Genomic DNA, 20829 nt, shown 5'->3' with positions numbered 1-20829 from the left:
ATCTTATTTTCCTCTTTACTATCTGAGCCCTGACTTTTATGAGGATATTAACGTACCCAGGTGAAAGATTTATTTTCTCAGACACCCTTACTGCTAGGGACATGGTTTGAGTGACAGAGGACTGCAGGGTGAAGCTTCCAGGAAAGCACATTGCCTTGCTGGGGAAGAAGGATAGACTGCCAGTATAACTATTTGGGCTTACTCTTTCCCCCTTTTTCCTACTTGAGTGATTTTGTAGTGCTCAGATATCCTTGCTTGTGACTTGAGACAAAAAACCCAAGAAGATGAGGTCAGCATACTAAGGGTGGAAAGAACTTGGAACCCTGATGGCATTGCTAGACTGGTTTACCCTGGCTATTTTGCTATGTAAAAAAAGATCTTTATCTTTAAGTTACTCTTAACTAGGTTTTCTGTTGTTTCTCTCCCTTATGTATCCATAAATGTTACACCACATTTACTGTAAACTAAATTCCCTTATAAAATGCAATTTAAAAGGTATTTTGTTCTGATTATAAAGACAGTACAGGTTTATTGAGGAAAATACAGAAAATGCTGCAAATGCAAATGAAAATAATAGCCACTCATACTCTTATAACTGATTTTACCAGTTTTGCATATATGTTTTAATGCTTTGACGTGATTGCAGTTTATTTGGTATTCAATTAGACATTTCTTAAATATATTAATGAACTCACTGGTAAATCTAACGGAGGAGTTTAAATAGCACTCCTAGTTTCTTCTGGGATACTAGTCACTTTTAAAGTTTCAACTTGCCTATTAAAGAAATAGAAAATTTCCAACAAAATGATTCATTCATTATTGAATTGCAGTTTCATAAAATTGATGCATGACTTAATATCCTCTTTCCTGACAAATTTTAGCTGTAGCATACTAAAGTGAGCTTAACAAAACTTAACATTTTTACCCTAAGGAAAACAATACTTAAAGAAAAAAAATCTGAACTTGTTGATACTGTAGATTAGTGTTTCTGACTTCCAAGAGTGTACTGGGTGATATCAATTTAAGAAACACTTACTAATTCTATAAAATGTCTTATGATTTGAATTAATATTGCAAAAGAATTGTTTTTGCATAGATAATATGTAAGAATTTTAGAAGATTTATCATCAAATGAAATTTCAATGTTTAAAAAAGTTTCCTAGCACTTATAGGACATCAAGGAAATTATTGTGGGTTATACTTTAGGAAACGTTGTTATGAATGCTATAAACTTTGCAGGAAAATGTAACTGAGGTAGACTTGTGGGAAAAGTTCCAATTTCTGGCAGCAGAGGTCAGAGTGCTTCTGTGTATATAGGTGGTTGACAAACTCAAAGCAGAAGGTGAAATTCAGTGGAAGAATATAATGATGAAGGACTAAATTCTTAGTTTTTGTACCTAATATGTTGGCCTTCCCCAAATTGAACTTGAGATATGGAACATATACCAAATTACATTGAAATATGATGCAATCTATAAATAGTGTTGGTTTTCTCACTGAGGATTAGCCTGGTATTTGGAAGACAGAGAAAATCTGCTCAAAGGAAATTATCCATTTGGTTTTAACATATGGATAATATATCCATTAAAGTAATGAAATAAGTAATTTTTAATCTTTAAAAAAAAATAGAGATGTAATTATAAAGAAAAAACAAGTTATAACTTGTTGAAATTACTGGATTACATCTGCCAAAATAGCACATAGTGTTTCAGAGTCAGTTTCAACTGCCTATCTTGTTTTCTTATTTATAATTCTATCTTCAGGTTAAATTATACCAGCAAAATCTTCAGACATATTTGTACCCTGTATTTCCTTTCAGTTTTAAATATTTTTTAAGCCAAATTTAAGCTCGGTCCTGTGATTCTAAAATAAATATTTTCATGAAATAATATCTTCAATAAACTTGTTTAGGAAATTGGGCTTTATTTTTTTCAGACTGATATAACCTTTTCCCCATCTTCGTTTTAGCATTTTCTTTTAGTTCCAAGAATAAATTAAACATACTCTTTTGGATAATATTATCATCTCTTCTATGGTTGTGGCAGAATTCTGAAACAACAAAACACATCTTAAGACATCTTTCTAGCTAGAGGCATGCCCTGCATGGTTGGTGAGCTTTCTGTGAGAGAGAGACAGAGAGCTCTGTAACTAAATGTTATCCAACCATTCATTGCTGGAACACTATTCTTTGAGTTAAGAATGACCGTTATTAACTTGGTTGAAGAAAGTGGTCAAAGAGACATGATGCTTAATAACACTTACAATTGGCCTTGCATATTTTTCTTTCTTGTAAAAAACAAACACACCAACCCCCAAACCATGAGGATATCATTTATACAGTGTTTCTTAACTAAGAAGCAAAATAATAATTAAGATACAAGGGAAATTTCTGTAACTGTTACCTAAAACTGCATGTTTGTCATTTACTGCACATACAAAATCAAGTTACCAATAAATATATATATACACTGTTAGGTGTAGCACATTCCTACCAAAAGTACCCTAGCATCCTGCCTGGAACATAATAGGTAAGTGTTGGTTATATGAGTGGATGAATAAAATTGTGCCATCAGGTATAGCATATTAAATTTTAAGCATATGCCTTTCTCCAGGCTGAATATTTGGTGAACCACTGATGGTTCCTATTTTCTAATCTTTGTGCTTGTTAATGAAATTATGGTTCACAAAAAGGATTTTCCTGGGCTTGCTCTTATACCTAAGTAATACACAAAGACACAAAGACGCCAGGCACTCAAAGCGGGTTTCTTTCAATTAATGGGAGTACCTTCTGAGCGTCGTGACTGCCGAGGGAAATGGACCTTCCAAGCTGTGTAGCAGGTAATGTAACACCAGGGTGTGGAGCAGGAGTTTGTTAGGTGTTGATCCTCTTTGAATTCTATGAATGTCCCTCTCTTTGTATCTATCCACACCTTAAGATTAGGTTTGTTCAGCTCGCAGATAAAACATTCCTTATTTAATGCATTCCACAGCAGCTACTAATTGAATGTGAAATTCAACCCTTGTTTCACTAGCTAACAGAGATGAGAAGGCATTTCATTATTAACAAAGCTTTTAGCCACTGAGAGGGCTAAGTAAATAAAAAACAATGATATAGGAGTACTACCTTTGTATAATGTGGCAATTCCTTGGTGGTTGCTTGTAAGGCTTCTCAAAGTGCTTTACTTGTCAGATGTTAAAAATAGTAATTTGAACTTTAACTTTAAGCCTATAATTGAAACTTTTAATATGAAAATTATGAAGTTTTATTTCTGGATCACATCCTGGTAGGACAGCTTTTTATTTTGGTGCCTAAGATAAGAGCAGTCTACCACTATTGAAAGGAGAGTTTTGAAGACCTTATTTATGGTATGGAATAAGCTCAAGTATTTTTATCCCCTGGATTTTGTTTGTTTAATCCAGAGGATACATAGCTCATCACATATACATTAGAGACCAATGAAGGCTGGCATATGCTGAGTAATGGCATGGCCGCCGGCCAGAGGCAAACACCAGGGAAGGTCCCCTCTATAAAAATTTAATTTAATACCTTTGACTAATTAGAGCTCTATTTACTTATTCATTTTTTTGTTGTTGTTGCAAATATTCTCTAGGAAGGTTAACCTTTGCCACTCAATTCCTACCAATATCTAAAATCAGAACTGGAAAAAACTGGGGATATGTTGTGTATTGATATTTATATTATGTTCAATAAATATTCAATAAATATTTGAGTACCAGTGACTTTTCTAGGTGTTTGGGATAATTAGTGAAAAAAATTACAGAATAACTAATAGGTTTTCAATTTATTACATAACACACCCAAGTTTAGTGAACTTGTTGAAACTCTTATAGTGGAGATAAGCTAGATTCCTTGTGTGTCTTAATCTGCTTTGCATATTTCCCTATAACTTTGCTCTTTTGAGGAAAGTTTTCAAATGGGGCTCTACAGAGCAGAAGTCTCCCCTGGTGACCCTTTGGAGATGGGGGTGGAGATGGGATGTGGAGGGTACCAGGCTTTCCAGTGGTATTCAGAATCTTCTCCCCTCCTCTCCCCTCCCTTCCCTTCAAACAGAGCAGCTCTGCTTTTATCACTTTACATGTGGGAATTCAGCATAGTATTTCTTTAGGAGTAAGTGTTCGGATCTAGATTGTAAATGGAACAGGCAAGTGTTAGAAAATAGAGAATTTTTTTTTCTGTCTGAAATTTCCTTTAAACCAAGTGGTTGTGATGTCACATGATTAATCTTGCTTGGCATATTACTCAGTGTTCATCAGTGAATTAAATTCTTTCTTGTCCTTCTGGCTGGGTAAAACTGTGTGGGACACTAAGCAAATGATTATCTAGAATATAGGCTTTCCTAGAATTGTGAGTTTGTTAAAGACTACACAGCATCTGGTACATCTCCAGTGATAAAGCCCTATTTCCTCTATTTGCAGCCATTTCCATCTTTGTAACATTCTAGTAGGCCTGTATTATTGGTTTTGTCCTCTCCTTTGTTAATATATGTATCACCATATATATATAGAGAGAAAGAGATATAGAAATATATATATATATATATATATTCAGAAAACATTTCTTGTGCACCTTTTATGTAGAAACCATTTTGCTTTATATCCAAATAAATTAGACTAGCTCTATATCTTGCTCTTCCATTCTGCAAGTATTTGTCTGGTATGTCATAGGTGCTTTGCTAGGTGCTGAGTCAAAAATGGTAAGGCAAAAAGAGAGGTATTTCATGGATTTTACTCATTCAAAGGTGAAAAGGGTGGGAAAGGCAGTTCTAGAAGATGTTGATGTTTTATATCCTGTACAGCTAGTGGTGTGGGCTATGGGTGGGATGCTCTTCATCTCTTCATAGATAACCTGAGCTGTATGTGTCCTGAGCTGTGCGTGTGGGACAGTAAGAGCTGCGGCCCTGCCTTTGATAACTATGACAACAACTCCAGTCCCAGAAAAACAATTTAGCAATACAAACTCTATAAACTAAATATTCAGGGAAAATGCACACCAAATATGCTAAAAACTTACATGGAATGTATGAAGTCCATGTGAAAAGCTTACATGGAATGTATAAAGTCCATGCTAAAAGCTTACCTAGAATGTAAAAGATATATGTTAATTCAAGCTTATTGAGCACTGAAACAAAGAACCATTTGGCCTTTCCTCTGTATAAAAAGAACTCAGAAATCTTGTTCGAGGCTCAGGTTTTGAACAGAAAGCTCCCAAGTCCTGCTGGCTGTAAATAAATTCCTTTTTCCTTCCCAAAATTATTTGAGTCCTGGCCTTTTCATACACAAATAATTGAACCTCTCTTGACTTCTACAACATTTTTGGGGGCTCTCCTGGGATTTGCAAAGGAAGGCCACGGAAAGTAGCATTTCACTACCCCTTCCGGATCCCCAAGGAAGCTGGGAGGACTCAGGTGAACCCCAACTCTGGGCACCCCTGGATTACATTTAATCCAGGAAAGATTTGGGCTTCACTGGATTCCTCCTGATAAAAACCGAGGGCAACAGAAGGTCTGGAAAAAATTCTGGGAATGAAAAAGACTCTAAACACAGAAGAAGGTGAGACTCCCCGGGGAGCATAGTGTCAGGAAAAACCCTAGCTTTAATTGCTAGGAAAGGGAGCCCAATCACCTCCCAGGAGACCCCATTACTTCCAGAAATTCGGGGGGAAGCCATCTCCTCCAGGTCTGAAAGAAGAAAAAAAAGGAAAAAAGGCTGGTGTTTGGGTTTGTCTAACTGTATGTTAGCATCTGGTTCCGGTCGGTCTTGTCTACGCTGGGGTAGTGAAGGCTTGATTATAATAAGAAAGGATGTTTATAGGTTCAAGTCCTAATATTCTGGAAATTGGTCTGGATTTTGAAAAACTTGGTTATAGGAACATGAATCAGCTTTCTAGTGAAGCTTGGTCTGGGTGTAAAGTTAAGCAGTGAAAAGGTCTAGCTGGAATCTTTTGTTTTGGTGCTGAATTGCAGATGAATTTGCTTTATAGACAGCAAGCACAAGCAGGAGATTCTGTTCAGATGTTAATGTTAAGTGTTCTCTTTTTCTAAAGTTTGTAATGGCTGTGGGGACAGCCATGCCGAAGAAAATATATAAAAATTGTGAATCAGATTGATAAGTTTTTCCTTCTGTCTGTATCTGCTAAATGTTGGTGTTAAGATTGTGTAATTATGTCAAGTGGTAAACTTTGGTTAAGCTGGAACCCTCCCTTGCCATTGGCAAAGGAGTGAATTGATGTTAGTTTATAAAGCAAAACCATGGAGTCTGAATGTGTGCATGCTCTGCTGTCTTGCTTCTCTGGGTCTGCCCCATTTACTGTAGTGTGGAGATTGTCTTTGTCTGTGCCCACGCTGCACACCCAAGTTTATTAAAACTGGCCCCAGTCAGGGCAGCTGATAGAATCAGTAACTTAAATCATAGCCCTGCCAGGGTGAGGGGGTGGGTCCCCAGGAAGGCGCCAAATTTGAAAATTTCTTTCAAGCCATTTAAGCAGCCTGGGACTTGGTACCATTACCTTCTCTCCCCTCCTCCCTTTAGGAGGATGCATAACAAAAGCAGAGAGCTGGGAAGGGGTAGTGGCTTGCCCCCTTACAGTGAGTCCATGCCTTCTATTCATAAGCCACATTCCTATTTAATTACTATTCACCTGACTGCCTGGAAGGGGGAAGGTAAAAGGGTGCACCAAGCAATACCTGAATAAATGCAGTAAAATTCCCTCCCTAAAGCATCAAAGGCCAAAATAAATCGACTTCTGCCTAGGTTCTGCTTTTCTGAATCTCTCTCTTTGTAAGTCTGTGTAGAAATGCTTTGAAATGTTTTAAGCTGTAAAGTTGTCTAAAGGAAGGACGTTATTGTTTGAAAACAATAAACCCCAACTTCTCAATTTAAACTCAGTTGTGCCTATAAAAGATGTAAATAGTAACTGAAATGAGATCTTACAAAGTGCTATCAGTTAGGGTCAGGGAGTTCCTTAAAATGCTAAGGATATGGAATTCTTCTGTTTTCATCTGTGCTTAACTTTGTATTCAACTTTAAAATCTGTGTTTGGCTTTTGTCAGTTTGCTTGTGCCTAAAAAAAAATCACAGTAAAAGGTAACTTAAAATGAATCTTTAAATGCCAATGCTGTCTTGCTGGTGAATTAAGTGCATAACCCGCAGATGAAATTTGTTCAGTTACTAAGGAAAAAACAGGAAAACTTGCAGGGTTGTTACTAATAAGGTTCTTGCAACTTAATTAATAAAGGTATCCAATTCATCTTAAAGTAAAATGTACTAAAAACTGTAAGAATTAAAATCATTGTATAAGCATCTTTATATATATATATAAATTTATAACAAAAGCTACTACAACGGAGTAAATGTGGCCTGGATTTTGGCTATTGTAATAGTGATATTGAATTAATTTGCCTCTATTTATGGCTACTTCAGGTTTATCTAATGCTTATTGTGATGGTGGTAGTTATTACTTAAACTTATTCTATAGTTATTTTATAACTAATTTCACCCCTGGTCTTTAACTATTGTGATGGTAATTATGAACTACATTCACATTCACCTTAGCTTACCATTCCACCCCTTAGCAATTCAACTTAATAATTAACTTTAAAGACTTAATAGTTAAATTAGAAGGAAAGGGGTTTATGCATATTACTTTTATGCCATTCTAAATATTTTTGGTTTTCTCATTTCTTCTTTACCCTTTTAAAGGAAAAACTGTCTTTTCCTTCCTTTAAAATAATATAAATTAATTCTAATTGGCCATTTCCACCAGAAACCAAAAATAACTGTTGCCAGGTTTTCCAGGAGTAAGCAGTACTCTTCCTAGGGTACCAGGCCTTACTAAACAACCTCCCCCCCCAACTTTGTTCAGGCTGTCTCAAAGAAAAAAAATGAGTAAAAGCTACCCAGTTTCTTTCCAGTCTAAACAAAAGCGCAAATGCTTGCCAGGCCCCCTCCAAACAACAATGTAACCAGTAAGGGAACTATATTTTGAATTAACCAGGAAAGAGAAAGTTTTAAATAATTAAATGGTGTTTCTGTATCATACTATTCATGTCTGTCTATTTGCTCAAATTGCTAAAGTTAAATATGCAGTTATGTAAGTAATAAAATATATTTCTAAAACCCATATTAAACTAAATAGTATAAAAGGTCATGTAAAATCTAAATATACAGAACTGTTAAAAAGCTATGAAATCCTCATTAAATTATAATTAAAACAAGTTAAATAATTGCTTTATGTTCCAGACCCTAAAAGTTAGTATGCTTTTGAAATTATTCAGTTTCAAAGTTATCAAAAACAAATGTTTTAAGCCCCTGTAAAGAAGGAAAACAACATTCTTTACTTAATAACAATTTGAACTTGTTTAGCTTAACTATTATCTCTTAGTTTTATAAATACAAGGTTGATAAGTTAACTTTGTTTGTGTTTGAATCTTTAAAATAATGGGAACTGTTTAAGCTTGTGTTTAATGAAATTAAATTAAGTGTAAAACCACTCTCTCTCTTAAATGCATGGGATAACTTGGTTGCTGATTGTAATCTGGAGTATAGACTGGCAATTGTGGTCAATTGTAAAAAGTTGTAAAAACATCTTCCAAACTGAAACGTTTAAATGATTCTAGTTCTAAAAGCCAGTGTTAACTAAAATCTGGATTGGCATTGATGGCAAAAAGTAACTTTGTGGTAATAAAACCTGTCTGAAAGTTACTGCAAGGTGCATATTTAAGTAAATGGAAAGTTAACTTGATTCCGTTAGGAATCTTCCATCTTCATTTTAACAATGAAAAATAGTTTTTCCCCGCTCTATTACTAAAGTAAAATACCTACTAATATTTTCATGGTAAAATTGTAGAAGTAAGCAAAGTCATTTGGTATGTAATACATTGCATTGGAAATGTTTAAAAGATATAAAAAAATCAAGAGATAAACTTAAGCATTGTTAAACTCTCTTGTGCATTCAAACCAGGCCTTGAATACATTACAGGTTGCCTCTCCATAGGAGTTATTGGCTAGGCTGGTCACTGACTCGCCAGACAATGGAAGTATTTACTACATCAGGGCTATGGTTGTGCTCCTGAAGTCGATGGAAACTATGTTGCAGTTTCAAACTCCTGCAGCAGTCAATGATGGCTTGGTACAGCCAAATGTACACTGACACTGTTCCATAGTACCAGAGAGCACTATGCACCAGGCCAGTAAAATGCTGGAAACTACCTCTCTCTAGGATCATTGATGCTGTGGCTTGCTCACTGTGTGAAGAACATACCAAGTGGAGCCATAATCACCAGAATAGCATAAGTAAAACTTAAATACAAATTGTCATTATGGCCTGCTCCCATGGAGAGATAACATGTAATGTATTACAAACCTAAAACTTAAAACTATTAATTGCAACTCAGAATCCTTGTGTATTAAGTAGTACGTTAATATTAAGTGCTGTACCTTTATCCTGTTCTAAATATGCCTAATAGGGTGGTGGACTTGGCCCAGTGGTTAGGGCGTCCGTCTACCACATGGGAGGTCCGCAGTTCAAACCCTGGGCCTCCTTGACCTGTGTGGAGCTGGCCCACTCACAGTGCTGATGCGCGCAAGGAATGCCCTGCCACGCAGGGGTGTCCCCACGTAGGGGAGCCTCATGCGCAAGGAGTGCTCCCCGTAAGGAGAGCCGCACAGCACGAAAGAAAGTGCAGCCTGCCCAGGAATGGTGCCGCCCATATGGAGAGCTGACACAACAAGATGACGCAACAAAAAGAAACAGAGATTCCCGTGCCGCTGACAACAACAGAAGTGCACAAAGAAGACACAGCAAATTAGACACAGAGAACAGACAACCGGGGTGGGGTGGGGGGAAAGGGGAGAGAAATAAATAAATCTTAAAAAAATATATGCCTAATAGTTATTATCTTTTCTATTCTAAATCATGTACAAAAGTACATTAAACATGTTAAATTCCTGGTAAACTTCATTTTCTAAATTGTTAATAAACATGTCTATAAAATAAGGTAGCCATCTTAGCTAAAAACAGTGGGGTCACCAGTGGCTTTTGGTAGCTGGTTGATTTGTGCCAGGCTCAGCCACTCTACTACTCTACTGTACTCTACTGTGTAATGAAACGAGGTTTGCTTCCTAGTGATGGGTCATCTATTAAATAGTCAAAATTACCAGGAATTGTACAATTAAAACCAAATTAAAAAAACTTTATTCTGTAGTTCTCATCACTCCCACAGCTAAAAACTAAGAGAATTATCAACTTGGTGCACTAATCCTGAATGAAACCAACTGCCCAAAAGAAACCAATTCACCAGAAGCACCTGACAAAGCACATGAGTGCCTATCATTAAACAGTCTGAAATGCATCTTCCAAACAAGGCTAAGTACCTAATACTGTTGTCTATTACAATTTCTCTCTGAAAATAAATAACTTAAATATATATATATATTTAAGTTATTTATATATATACTGTTCCCCACCAACTCTTAAAAAGGGTGCCATCTTTATAGGCACCTAACTTTGTCTACCTCTGTAATCCAATGTCCTCTTTTAAAAACAGGTATTCCAAAATTCTAATTAAATTGTTTCTCTCAGAATGAACATCTTATTAGCCATATGAAAACTTCATCCATCTTCATACAGAATGCCAGATCCATCTTCCTCCAGTCAAAATAAAATGACAAAGTTCTTACACCTTGTTAGGTAAGGACTACAACCTATGGCCAGCAGGAAGTAGTTACAGAAAAGAGATCATCTCCCTTCAGCACCCCTTTAAGATTAAAGGTGTAAACTCTCTAAGGGTAAAATAAAAGTAATAGATGGATCTGGAGCCTGGCAAGAAATCCACGAAAGCACCAGTAACCCCCAGGATGGCTGCTGGGGGGCCCCACCCCCAGGATTCTACTCTGCAGAATGAGAACTTCTTCTGAAAACAGGGTAAGCCCCGGATGCTACCCAGGAACTTTGTCTTTAGGTCCTCACTGAGAAATTGATAAGTGGAGTAATCAATCAAAACAGCGAACAGCCGCCCACGTCATAACCCAACAATAATTGTGCCAAAGCTTAGCAAGTTAAGCTGGCATAAAGGGGGAAATGGTATGGGCTATGGGTGGAGGCTGTTCATCTCTTCGTAGATAACCTGAGCTGTATGTGTTCTGAGCTGTGCATGTGGGACAGTAAGAGCTGCAGCTCTGCCCTTGGTAACCATGGCAACGACTCCAGTCCCAGAAAAACAATTTAGCAATGCAAACTCTATAAACTTTAAATATTCAGGGAAAATGCAAATCAAATGTACGAAAGCTTACATGGAATGTATGACATCCATGCTGAAAGCTTACCTAGAATGTAAAAGATATATGTTAATTATCGAGCACTGAACAAAGAATCATTTGGCCCTTCCTCTGTATAAAAAGAACTCAAAAATCTTGTTCGATGCTTGGGTTTTGAACAGAAAGCTCCCAAGTCCTGCTGGGCATACATAACTTCCTTTTTCCTTCCCAAAATTATTGCTGAGTCCTGGTCTTTTCATACGCAAATAATTGAACCTCTCAACTTCTACAACACTAGAGGAGCTTAGCCTTAGGAAGGAGTAAAATTTATTCAGGTGAAGAAATGGTGCAAGGGTGTTTAATCAGGTTTTTCCACAATAATGCTATCCAACAACCTCAAGACTTGGTGGCTTTCACCAAGAAATGTTTATTTTTTACTCATTGGTCTGTGGGTTGACCTTGGCTGGGATCAGCTCCAGGCTGCAAGTTGGATTCAAGCACACTACACGTGTCTTCTTATTATAGGTCTTGGACTGAAAGAGCATGTAATATCTGAGACATGTTGCTTTCATGGCAGAGGACAAACACTTAAGAGAGCTGGTAGAAACCAGCAATGGTTCTAAAAACCTTTGTTCAGAACTATCAGTTCTGTTCACATTCTGTTGTTCAAAGCAAGTCACGTGTCTAAGACCAACATCAGTGGGGTTGGGGAGTATGGATATTTATTCAGTGGTAATACAAATCTGACACAAAGGGCATTACAGGTGAAGTAGAGAGCAAGCGTCAAAGCATGGAGAAAGGGCAGAAGTAGAATGAGAATGATGGTTGGTTTCCCAGTCTTCTTTATGGCTTGGGGTAAAAATGTGTGGGGAATGGTGGGAAATTAGGTGGAGAAGCAGGCAGGGGCTGATATTGAAGCACCTTTTGTGCCATGCTCAGAAGTTGAGGTTTTAATCTTGAAAGTACAGGGAGCTGTGGATGGATTTTAAGTTCTATAATACAAAGATTGGCTGAGTTGGAGCTACCCATTTTAGTTTTATTCATTACTTTCAGAGAAGAGCCTTAATTTCTCTCCTTATGGTATAGTGATTTACAGTTTACAAAGGTTTGGATATAAGTTATTAGGTGATTTTAGGGGCCCCTTCAAGGTCTGATTTCTATGACACTGATTTTTTGGGCTAACTCAGGTAAATTTTACATAGATGTCTTTTAACTATTTGTAAATTATTCTATAAAAGCAGAAATATTGTAACCTTTAAGCATGTTTTCTATTACTTTCTAGTACTCTATCACATAGGTAATTTCCCCAGAATTTGTTAGGGAGCAAGAAAAGGTTTCACTTCTCAGTATTCTTTGGTTTTGATTTTCCATGGAATTTGCCTTTATTTCATTTTGCATAGCAGAGGCTCAGTAAACATCCTGTTGAAGCAGATATAAACTTGGAGTAACCTGGGATTGCAGTTTCTGTGAACCCTGCTGGTCACAGGGAATGCGGCTGCTATGCCACATATTTGTGTCTCCTCCCCACCTTCTCCCCCCTCTGGTTAGGACTGACCCATGTTTGCACAAAGTGGAAGGAAACTAAAACCCTCATCCCACACTGTTGTCTTCCAAAGAAATGCCAAAGAAAGATACCAATTAAAAGATAAAAGTCTAGCAATGCATTTTAATCTCCTCATCTGCTTGTCTTGAGTGGCCTCCAGGCCTTCCCAACAAGAGGAAGCCCTTGAGCCTGTGGAATATTTACTTGATGTGTCCTATGGAAACTAACTCAGTACTCAGCTGTTTTTTATTTGTACCAAAATGGCTCATGAAGAGCATGGTGAAATGAAGGCCATGCTTTCAGACTTACCTTTGATACATAGCTCTCTGAGATCTGATGGTGCCTGACCCATCCAAAAATTAATTAGAGAAGGTGGAGAAAACTTCTAATAGCCTAGATATATAGGAACTAACGGTGGACCATAAGAGATGATAAATAGGAGAAAATGACTACTCATTCTTACTACTTCACGGGGAAAAGAGGCCCCACAAGCCAAGGATTTCTCCTCAATCTTTTTTCTGTAACAGTAAAATTTGGGTGATTTGGGAGAAATCCCCAGTGGGGGACAGGGCTTCTGGGCCACCAGAGGGCAGTATTCATTCAACAAATATTTTACTGATTCCCTATTTTACAATGCCCATGAGCACTGTGGGAAAGAAGGGCAGTCTTCAGAGTGAAGAGAACTTTGTACCACTGATTTTATACTCCTCTCCCTTTTCTTTACATGATTAACTCCAATGAAATGTAATTTTTTTCTTTAAGATCTTTCTCTGTAGGTAGGTACTCCACAGTATTCATTATGTAGCACATATATATTATATTTTCTTTTTTTTAATTGAACTATTTTATCTGAAAGTATCTGAAAATTAATCAGTTGGCTTTTGCCATGTTACTGTGAAATATTAACTCCACTGCCTCCCCAGAACAATTTAGTAATTACTTTTATAAAATTAAGTAAATTAATTTGTAAAGATAATCAATTGAGACTCTCTTGGCCCTTATGACTAATCCATTATAAACAGAAACCAGTCTTAAAAACAAAATTCTGGAATAAATACAGTTAAATAGTTAAAGTATAAGTAGTTCATTGGTTACTCTCTACCAAGTAGATAAAAAATGGATTTTACACTGTTTTCTTTTGATATAAAAACAATGTGATCATTTTCCGGTGTTTATGATTTCGATTTCTTATTCTAATACCAGAAGGCTTCATTTCATTCCCTTCAATAAGATAAATTCCTTAGAAAAAGATTGAAGGGATTTGATGATCAACCCTCAAATATTATGCTTTTTACTTTATCAATTCCATGTAACCTAACTAGGAAAATCTTTTTAGCAAATTGAGCACTTGGAGCCTAGAAATGTCTTGAACTCTGGTGAAGTTACAGGCATACCGTATTGCTTTTGGTTTCTCTATTATCCTTTGTTTCAACCCTCCATGGAAGTTTTTTTCATTTTTGAACAATCAGGGAATTTTTAGCCTTACTTTTGATTTTTACAAAATTGTAGCAAGCAATAGCTTTGGCAGTTTTCACACCAAGCCCTGTAGTAGCTAGCTGGTTTTTGAATTCCTTAGCTTTTCCCATAATGTCATCTTCCACAGTCTGGTATATGCTCTTTTCAGTGCCTGATATAATTTTTCTATCAGTTTTTATTTTTTCTTCCTTCAAATCCTGCCATTGACTCCAAAATATAGAGTATATTCTTCCACTGGGCTCATTTGAGGATTGTTCACTGTAAAATGCCTTTTTGTTCTTCAGTTTGTCTTTACTGAAATATTTTGTTCTTTTCCTCCCAGAATCTTGAGGTTGAGGTTTTTTGTTCGGAATGTTTTTATGAAATTCTTGAAATTTACTGCACATAGTTAATGGAATTCCAGAAGGGTACTCTTCATATGCATTTATAGTTACCTCTGTTTTAGCTTTTAACCCATCTGTGGCGAGGGCTGAGAGTTCTGTTTTTCTAAATATCTGATCTTTATCTTTCTATCTGCTAAGTAAGTCTTCATCTTCAGAATTTAGCTCGACATCACTTTCATTTAGTCCAGGAGGCAGCAGCCACTCCACATCTTAAGTTTCATGTCTGCAAGAAGGTGGCTCTAGCAAGGTACACCTTTTCCTCCTGGCTGCACACCTGGTCTCTGCAGGCTGTGATGCTGGAGCCTCACTACAGTCACAAAGTGGGAGGGATCCCTCCCCAGCACAGTGCTAACCTCTCCAGTTCTTGGTGTAGAGTGTCTCGCCTATTACATTCCTATTACATTTTCGTTAACTGCAGCTGTTTTCCTGAGTACAGCAACTGTAAACATAGCGTTTCCCTCCCTGTAGGGAGCTTCCTCACCCCTCTAGCTTTGACTGGGGTGGGAGAGAGCAACCCTTTGCCACTGCAGGATGGAGGAAGGTGCTGCACGACCCCTTCCCAGGAGGCTTGGCTGGGCGGGGCCTCCGTCCCTCAGGGCCCTCTCTGACCATTGCCAAGCCCAAGCCCACATTTTATTTTGTGTTTTGTCCTCTATTTTGAAAGATCATCCAAAACATGGTCTATTTGTGTATATTTGTATTATCTGACCCAGGACTAGGTTTACCACTGATGTACTTGAATGAAAAAGTGAAAGCATTTGATAAAATGACAGAGACAGGCAAACGTTTTCTGCAGAGGGCTTTATGGGCCAGAGAGTCTGTGTTGTGGCTATGCAACAGTGCCTGTTGTAGGGCAAAAGCTTATTTGCAAATGAATGGGGAAGCTGTGTTTTAATAAAACTTTATTTTTAAACACACAGGTGGGTGGACCAAATCTGTTTGGCCCATAGCCCATAAATTGCTGGCACTGGTCTTGGATGTGGTTTCAATAAAATTAGGTTTTTGAGGAGTGGAGTGGATGTGGCTCGTGCGGTTGAGTGCCTGCTTCCCACATTGGAGGTCTCGGGTTTTGTCCCCGGTGCCTTCTAAAAACAAAAAGACAAATAACAATCAAACAAAGGAAAAAACGAATTCAGGGGAGCTAATGTGCTCAGTGTTTGAGCACCAGCTTCCCACATATGAGGTCCTGGGTTCATTCCCCAGCCCTGGTACCATTAAAAAAAAAAAAGATTTATGAAATTATTTTGTTCCCCACCTTGCTTTTTGCATATAGTATTGTGCATTTCAGAAAGTAAATAATACTTAGTGAATGGATGGATGAACAACTATTTCTATTGGCAGAAAAATAATCCCATTTACTTTTCCTGATAATGCTTCAAGAAAGTTTCCTGAAAATATGTAAGGGATCATCTTTATCTTATATTTATCAATATTATTTTAAATTACAGTTGAAACTGGAGATTTAATTTTAATAAACAGAAAGTTTTGGTAAGTCTGTTTGGAATGTATTCTTTCAGCAAGAATGAAAGATTTCATTAAACAAAACTGCAACTGAGAAAAGTGCTCTTTAAAAAGCTTTAAAAAGTTAGTTTTGCTTCAGGTAATATAAATATAACTGTAACATTTCACTGTTTATAGACCAGTAACCTAATGTTTGAAATATGATTCATCCCCTCAGTCTTCTGGGTGTGTGTGAAGTAAAGGAAGTTGGTTGAGATTAGTTTCAAAATGCAGAATACTTTATTATTAAAGCAGGATTTGTATGTTCTTGACCTGACTTTGTGTCACAAGTTATTTATTATTAGGTACAACATGGAAATATTTAGTATCATGTCGAGGACATCCTACCAGTCAGCTAAACTGATATGCTGTGTTCCTGCTGGCTTGAGTTACTACCCAGGATGGACAAGTCTCCCTTATACTACTCAACACTTTGCCTTGCTGGCCCAGTTTCTATACTTCCTCCCAGACCTTTCCATTCTGGGTTCTGGAATAATTATTTTCTGGTGAACATCCCAACTCTTTTTCTTTTCCTAGGAGAGGAATAAACCTTACTGGCTCATAGAAGGGATGAGAAGGAGCTGCTAAGGAAGGGCATGAATATGGGTGGAAAAACTAAAACGAAATTATTTAAAATGTGTAAATATACTTTGTAGCCTCTACTATACAATTTAGAGAAAGATGCATGCAATGAGATACAGGTAAACTAAAGTGAGTTTCGCTTTGCAACTGGTGTTGCTTGTACCAGTTCTGTCTTAGTAAGTGTGATGGTTAGGCTAATGTATCAACTCCTTCAGGTAATTGCACCCAATTGTTTGGTCACGCAAGTGCAGAGCTAATTTTAATACAAGAACATTTATGGGAAGATAATAAAAACAATAAAACAAAACAAAAGATGAAAAAAGATAAAAAAATGAAAAAGAAAACAAAAAAATAAAAATAAAAACCAAACAAAAAAAGAAACAAAAACAAAAAGGACCTTTATGGGCTTTAGTCACAGGTGACTGTACTGCATAGATGGCTGATTACGTTTATATCAGTCAGGGAGATTGCCCTCAGCAATGAGTAATGCTTTATCCAATCAGTTGAATGCTGTAAAAGGGGAAGTGATTTCAGCATTCAGAGAGAATTTCCCAGATTGTCTCTGGACAGCCAACCTCTCCTGGAAACTCATCAAGGACATTCATTGGACTTTTTCTTTGGAGCCCTGGTTTGCAGCCTGCCTGTGGAACCTGGACTTGGACATCCCCTGGTCACATGAGAGACTCTTGTAAAATCTCATGCTGTTGACAGATATTTCCTGTTGATTCTGTTTCCCTAGAGAACCCTGACTAATACTGTAAGTCACCAGTTAACTCTGCCAAAGTCAGGCAAGACTGTCAGGTTTTCCATTCTGTGCTGCAGTTGGACCTGCCAGTGCTCAGAAGGCATTCTTGTGACCAACTTGCCCACTTTCCAGTTTCTCACCTCCAGTGGCCACCAGGGTCTCCAGCCTCCTTAAGCACTCCAGGCTTTTTCTAAGAACTTGTTCTAGCTGACCACGAAACACCTGGGCACCTTCCAGTTCCGCCTGCAGATTGTCTCTTTCAGAGTCTATTGAACATACCACACAGAAGAAAATCACTTAACAATCAACGCGTCTCTAGATGTGTCCAGAAAGGCATCGATGCCACTCTGAGCCATGAGACTTCCTAAAGTAATTGTTCTCCAGGACACAATAAATGAATGTAGTATTTGTTGTGGTACTTGTACTTGCTGCTGGTAGATTAGCAAGGCCTGCTTCTTATAAAGCTTACCTTTATGCTAGGTCCTGGGCCAGTATCACATACAATTACAGTTCTTAAGATTTATCTCACAACGTTATAGCCCATGTAAGAAAAAAATTGTTACTTAACTAAAAGCTTTACTTTCTCATAAACTAAAACACAGGAAAAACTAAATGCAAACTGAAGCAAAATTGAGCCAAGCAGGACTGCTGCTAAAGATAACTCTTTTCACATTTGTTGACAAATTTGACAGTGCTCTGAAAAGGAATCTGATTTCACAGGGACTAAAGATTCATAGGTGCTTTTCAAAGAAACACAATCAAATGGTCCAATCATACTTCTGCCTTCAATAATTTTAAAAATAAGATTTTATTGAATTATATCTTTCATACATAATAAATGTATAGTAAAATTTGTGAATTTACAAAACAAACATACAAGGCTCCATACATCTTCACATCACCAACAACTCATATTGTTGCGAAATATTTGTTACAAACTATGAAAGAGTATCATCAAAATATTACCACTAAGTATATCCCTTATCTTACATTTAATGTATTTCCCCCCAACCCACCCAATTATTAACACCCTATATCAGTATTATTTATTTATTGTCAGTGAGAGAATGATATTCTCATATTTGTGCTGTTAACCAAGTTCCATCTTCCACCACCGGATTTTGTGTGATACAGTCTCATGCTTTGTACAATCCAGTCCAAGTGTACACTCTGACTCAGTTGCCACGTGTTGGAGCAAGATGGCTGCCATTCTCTGCAAGGGCTCAGCCTTTCCTTCCCTCTTAAGGCTCTGTGGTCCCAGCCTTCTTCCTTTTTCAGCTCCAGGCGGGGATAAATCTCGTCTCTCTTCCAGGGCTTGTTTCTCTCCAGGCTTGGCTGCGCTATAGGCTATCAGGCTCTCTCTCTTCCTCTGCTGTGTCTGTAGAACCCTCTGTGTTCTTCTTCTGTGTGTTTACCGCCTGGTGCTCCAGCATCAAAACTTCCAGTAACTCCTCTGCTGTGTCATTTCCTACTGATGTGGCCCAGTCAAAACCTTAATCATTATTTGATAAGAATAAGTGAAACCTCTGAATTTAATGCAACTCATACATCCTGAGAAACAGACCAGTTTACAAACATAATCCAATGTCTATTTTTAGAATTCACAATATTAAACTGCTACGTTACCATTAACGATTGTCCATAAGTTATCTTAGTTGTAATTTTCCTGTGTATCACTATATTCTTAGCACTTTGTAAAAGAAGAGTATTCTTATATTTATATTGTTAATCACAGTCTTCCTCCATCACCAAAATCACTGTTATCCATTTCCTAGATTATTCGCTAATTTCCTTTCAGCTGTCATTTATATCCACAGACTACCCCTTTTAGCCCCAGTCACGTTGATAAGTCAGCAGGAACACCCCAACTCTTCCCCCTTTCATAAAACATTTCCCTTACCTCTTTGCCTTAAGTGAAAGCCAGTAGTCTTTTTTTCCCCTATAGCCTTCCCCAATGGAGATTGTTGTTTTTCCCATACCCTATATAACTCAGAACTGCAAGATGCCACTTGCAGACAACTGGCTTGAAAATGTTCTTATATAAGTCTTTATGCCTTATACCATTTGGGTAAACTACCCAGTCTCCCTCATAAGTATTATACTGACCTCTCGTTTACTCCCCTTTATTCACTGGACCACAGTATCCCTGCTGTTTGCATTCCCTCCCACCCTAACCCTGCCATCATCTTGGGTGGATTCAGTTCTCCAACTGCCTACTTCCATGACTTATACTTCCACTCCCTAATATGGGATTTATTATAGTTATTCCCCTGGAGGGCTTCACTTTTGCATCATAGAATCCCAACTTCTTACTCTGAATACGACCTATCCTTTCAGGTTCACTACATTTGCTTTAATAAAGCCTCTTTCTGCCTGCTTACCACCGTCCTGTCTGCACAGTCCAATTATAAGCCACTTGATTGACAATATATTCACACTTGCTCCATTGCTCTACCTGGCAAAACACAGCTATTGACAGTCTTCTCAAATATTCTTTTTATTTATTTCTCTCCCATTCCCCCCTACCCCCCCGTCATCTGCTCTCTGTGTCCATTCGCTGTGTGTTCTGTGACAACTTCTATCCTTATCAGCGGCACTGGATATCTGTGTTTCTTTTTGTTGCATCATCTTGCTGTGTCAGCTGTGTGTGTGTGTGGCACCACTCCTAGGCAGGCTGTGCTTTTTTGCACAGGGCGGCTCGCCTTACGGGGTGCATTCCTTGTGCGTGCGGCTCCCCTATACAGGGGACACCCCTGCATGGCGGACACCCCTGCGTGGCAGGGCTCTCTTTGCATGCATCAGCACTGCACGTGGGCCAGCTCACCACATGGGTCAGGATGCCCTGGCTTTGAACCCTGGACCTCCCATGTGGTAGGCAGACGCTCTATCAGTTGAGCCAAATTTGCTTCTCATCTCAAATATTCTTGATCTGCACCGGCTGCAGCTTGGTCAGACCCTATTCTGGGGAGTGGGCCACAGGCCCATGGACACCAGCTGGGCCGGGTCCATAGCTCACTCAGTGTCTCCCTTATTAAGGAGGTTCTATACCCATGGCTACAGGAGTTGTACAACTCTCTAAATTCTTTCCCGGCTCCTGGAGGATCCTGCAGACATGGATGTAACTGCTTCCTGTTCCTTCTGGGTTATCCCGTCAGTTTGGAGCTCTTTCAACCTGGAGGTTCACTTCATTTCTGTTAGCAAAAGACTGGCTTCTCAGTGATTTCCTGGAGAAGAACACCTCTCCAGGAGATTCATCTCATTTTCTACAAGGCAGTTGAAGCTAGTGACCTTCAGTCTTATTTTGTGGAAGGTTGACTTTGATTAAA

The 20829-nt window shown here is 38.0% G+C and overlaps 1 protein-coding gene and 1 pseudogene across 7 annotated transcripts in view; one reads left to right on the top strand and one right to left on the bottom strand.

The window, feature by feature from the left end:
• Positions 1–20829, top strand: part of LMO7 (LIM domain 7) — a 231272-nt gene that overhangs the window by 61314 nt on the left and 149129 nt on the right. The gene's annotated exons all lie outside the window — the stretch shown is intronic.
• The window catches only part of LOC139436594 (caspase-3-like), a 34481-nt pseudogene that overhangs the window by 12027 nt on the left and 1625 nt on the right, over positions 1–20829 (bottom strand).

The sequence above is a fragment of the Dasypus novemcinctus genome, chromosome 15 (assembly GCF_030445035.2).
Source record: "Dasypus novemcinctus isolate mDasNov1 chromosome 15, mDasNov1.1.hap2, whole genome shotgun sequence".
In the NCBI taxonomy this organism is placed as follows: Eukaryota; Metazoa; Chordata; class Mammalia; order Cingulata; family Dasypodidae; genus Dasypus; species Dasypus novemcinctus.
Note: the sequence above shows the minus strand (reverse complement) of the source record. Positions and strands in the feature narration are given on the sequence as shown.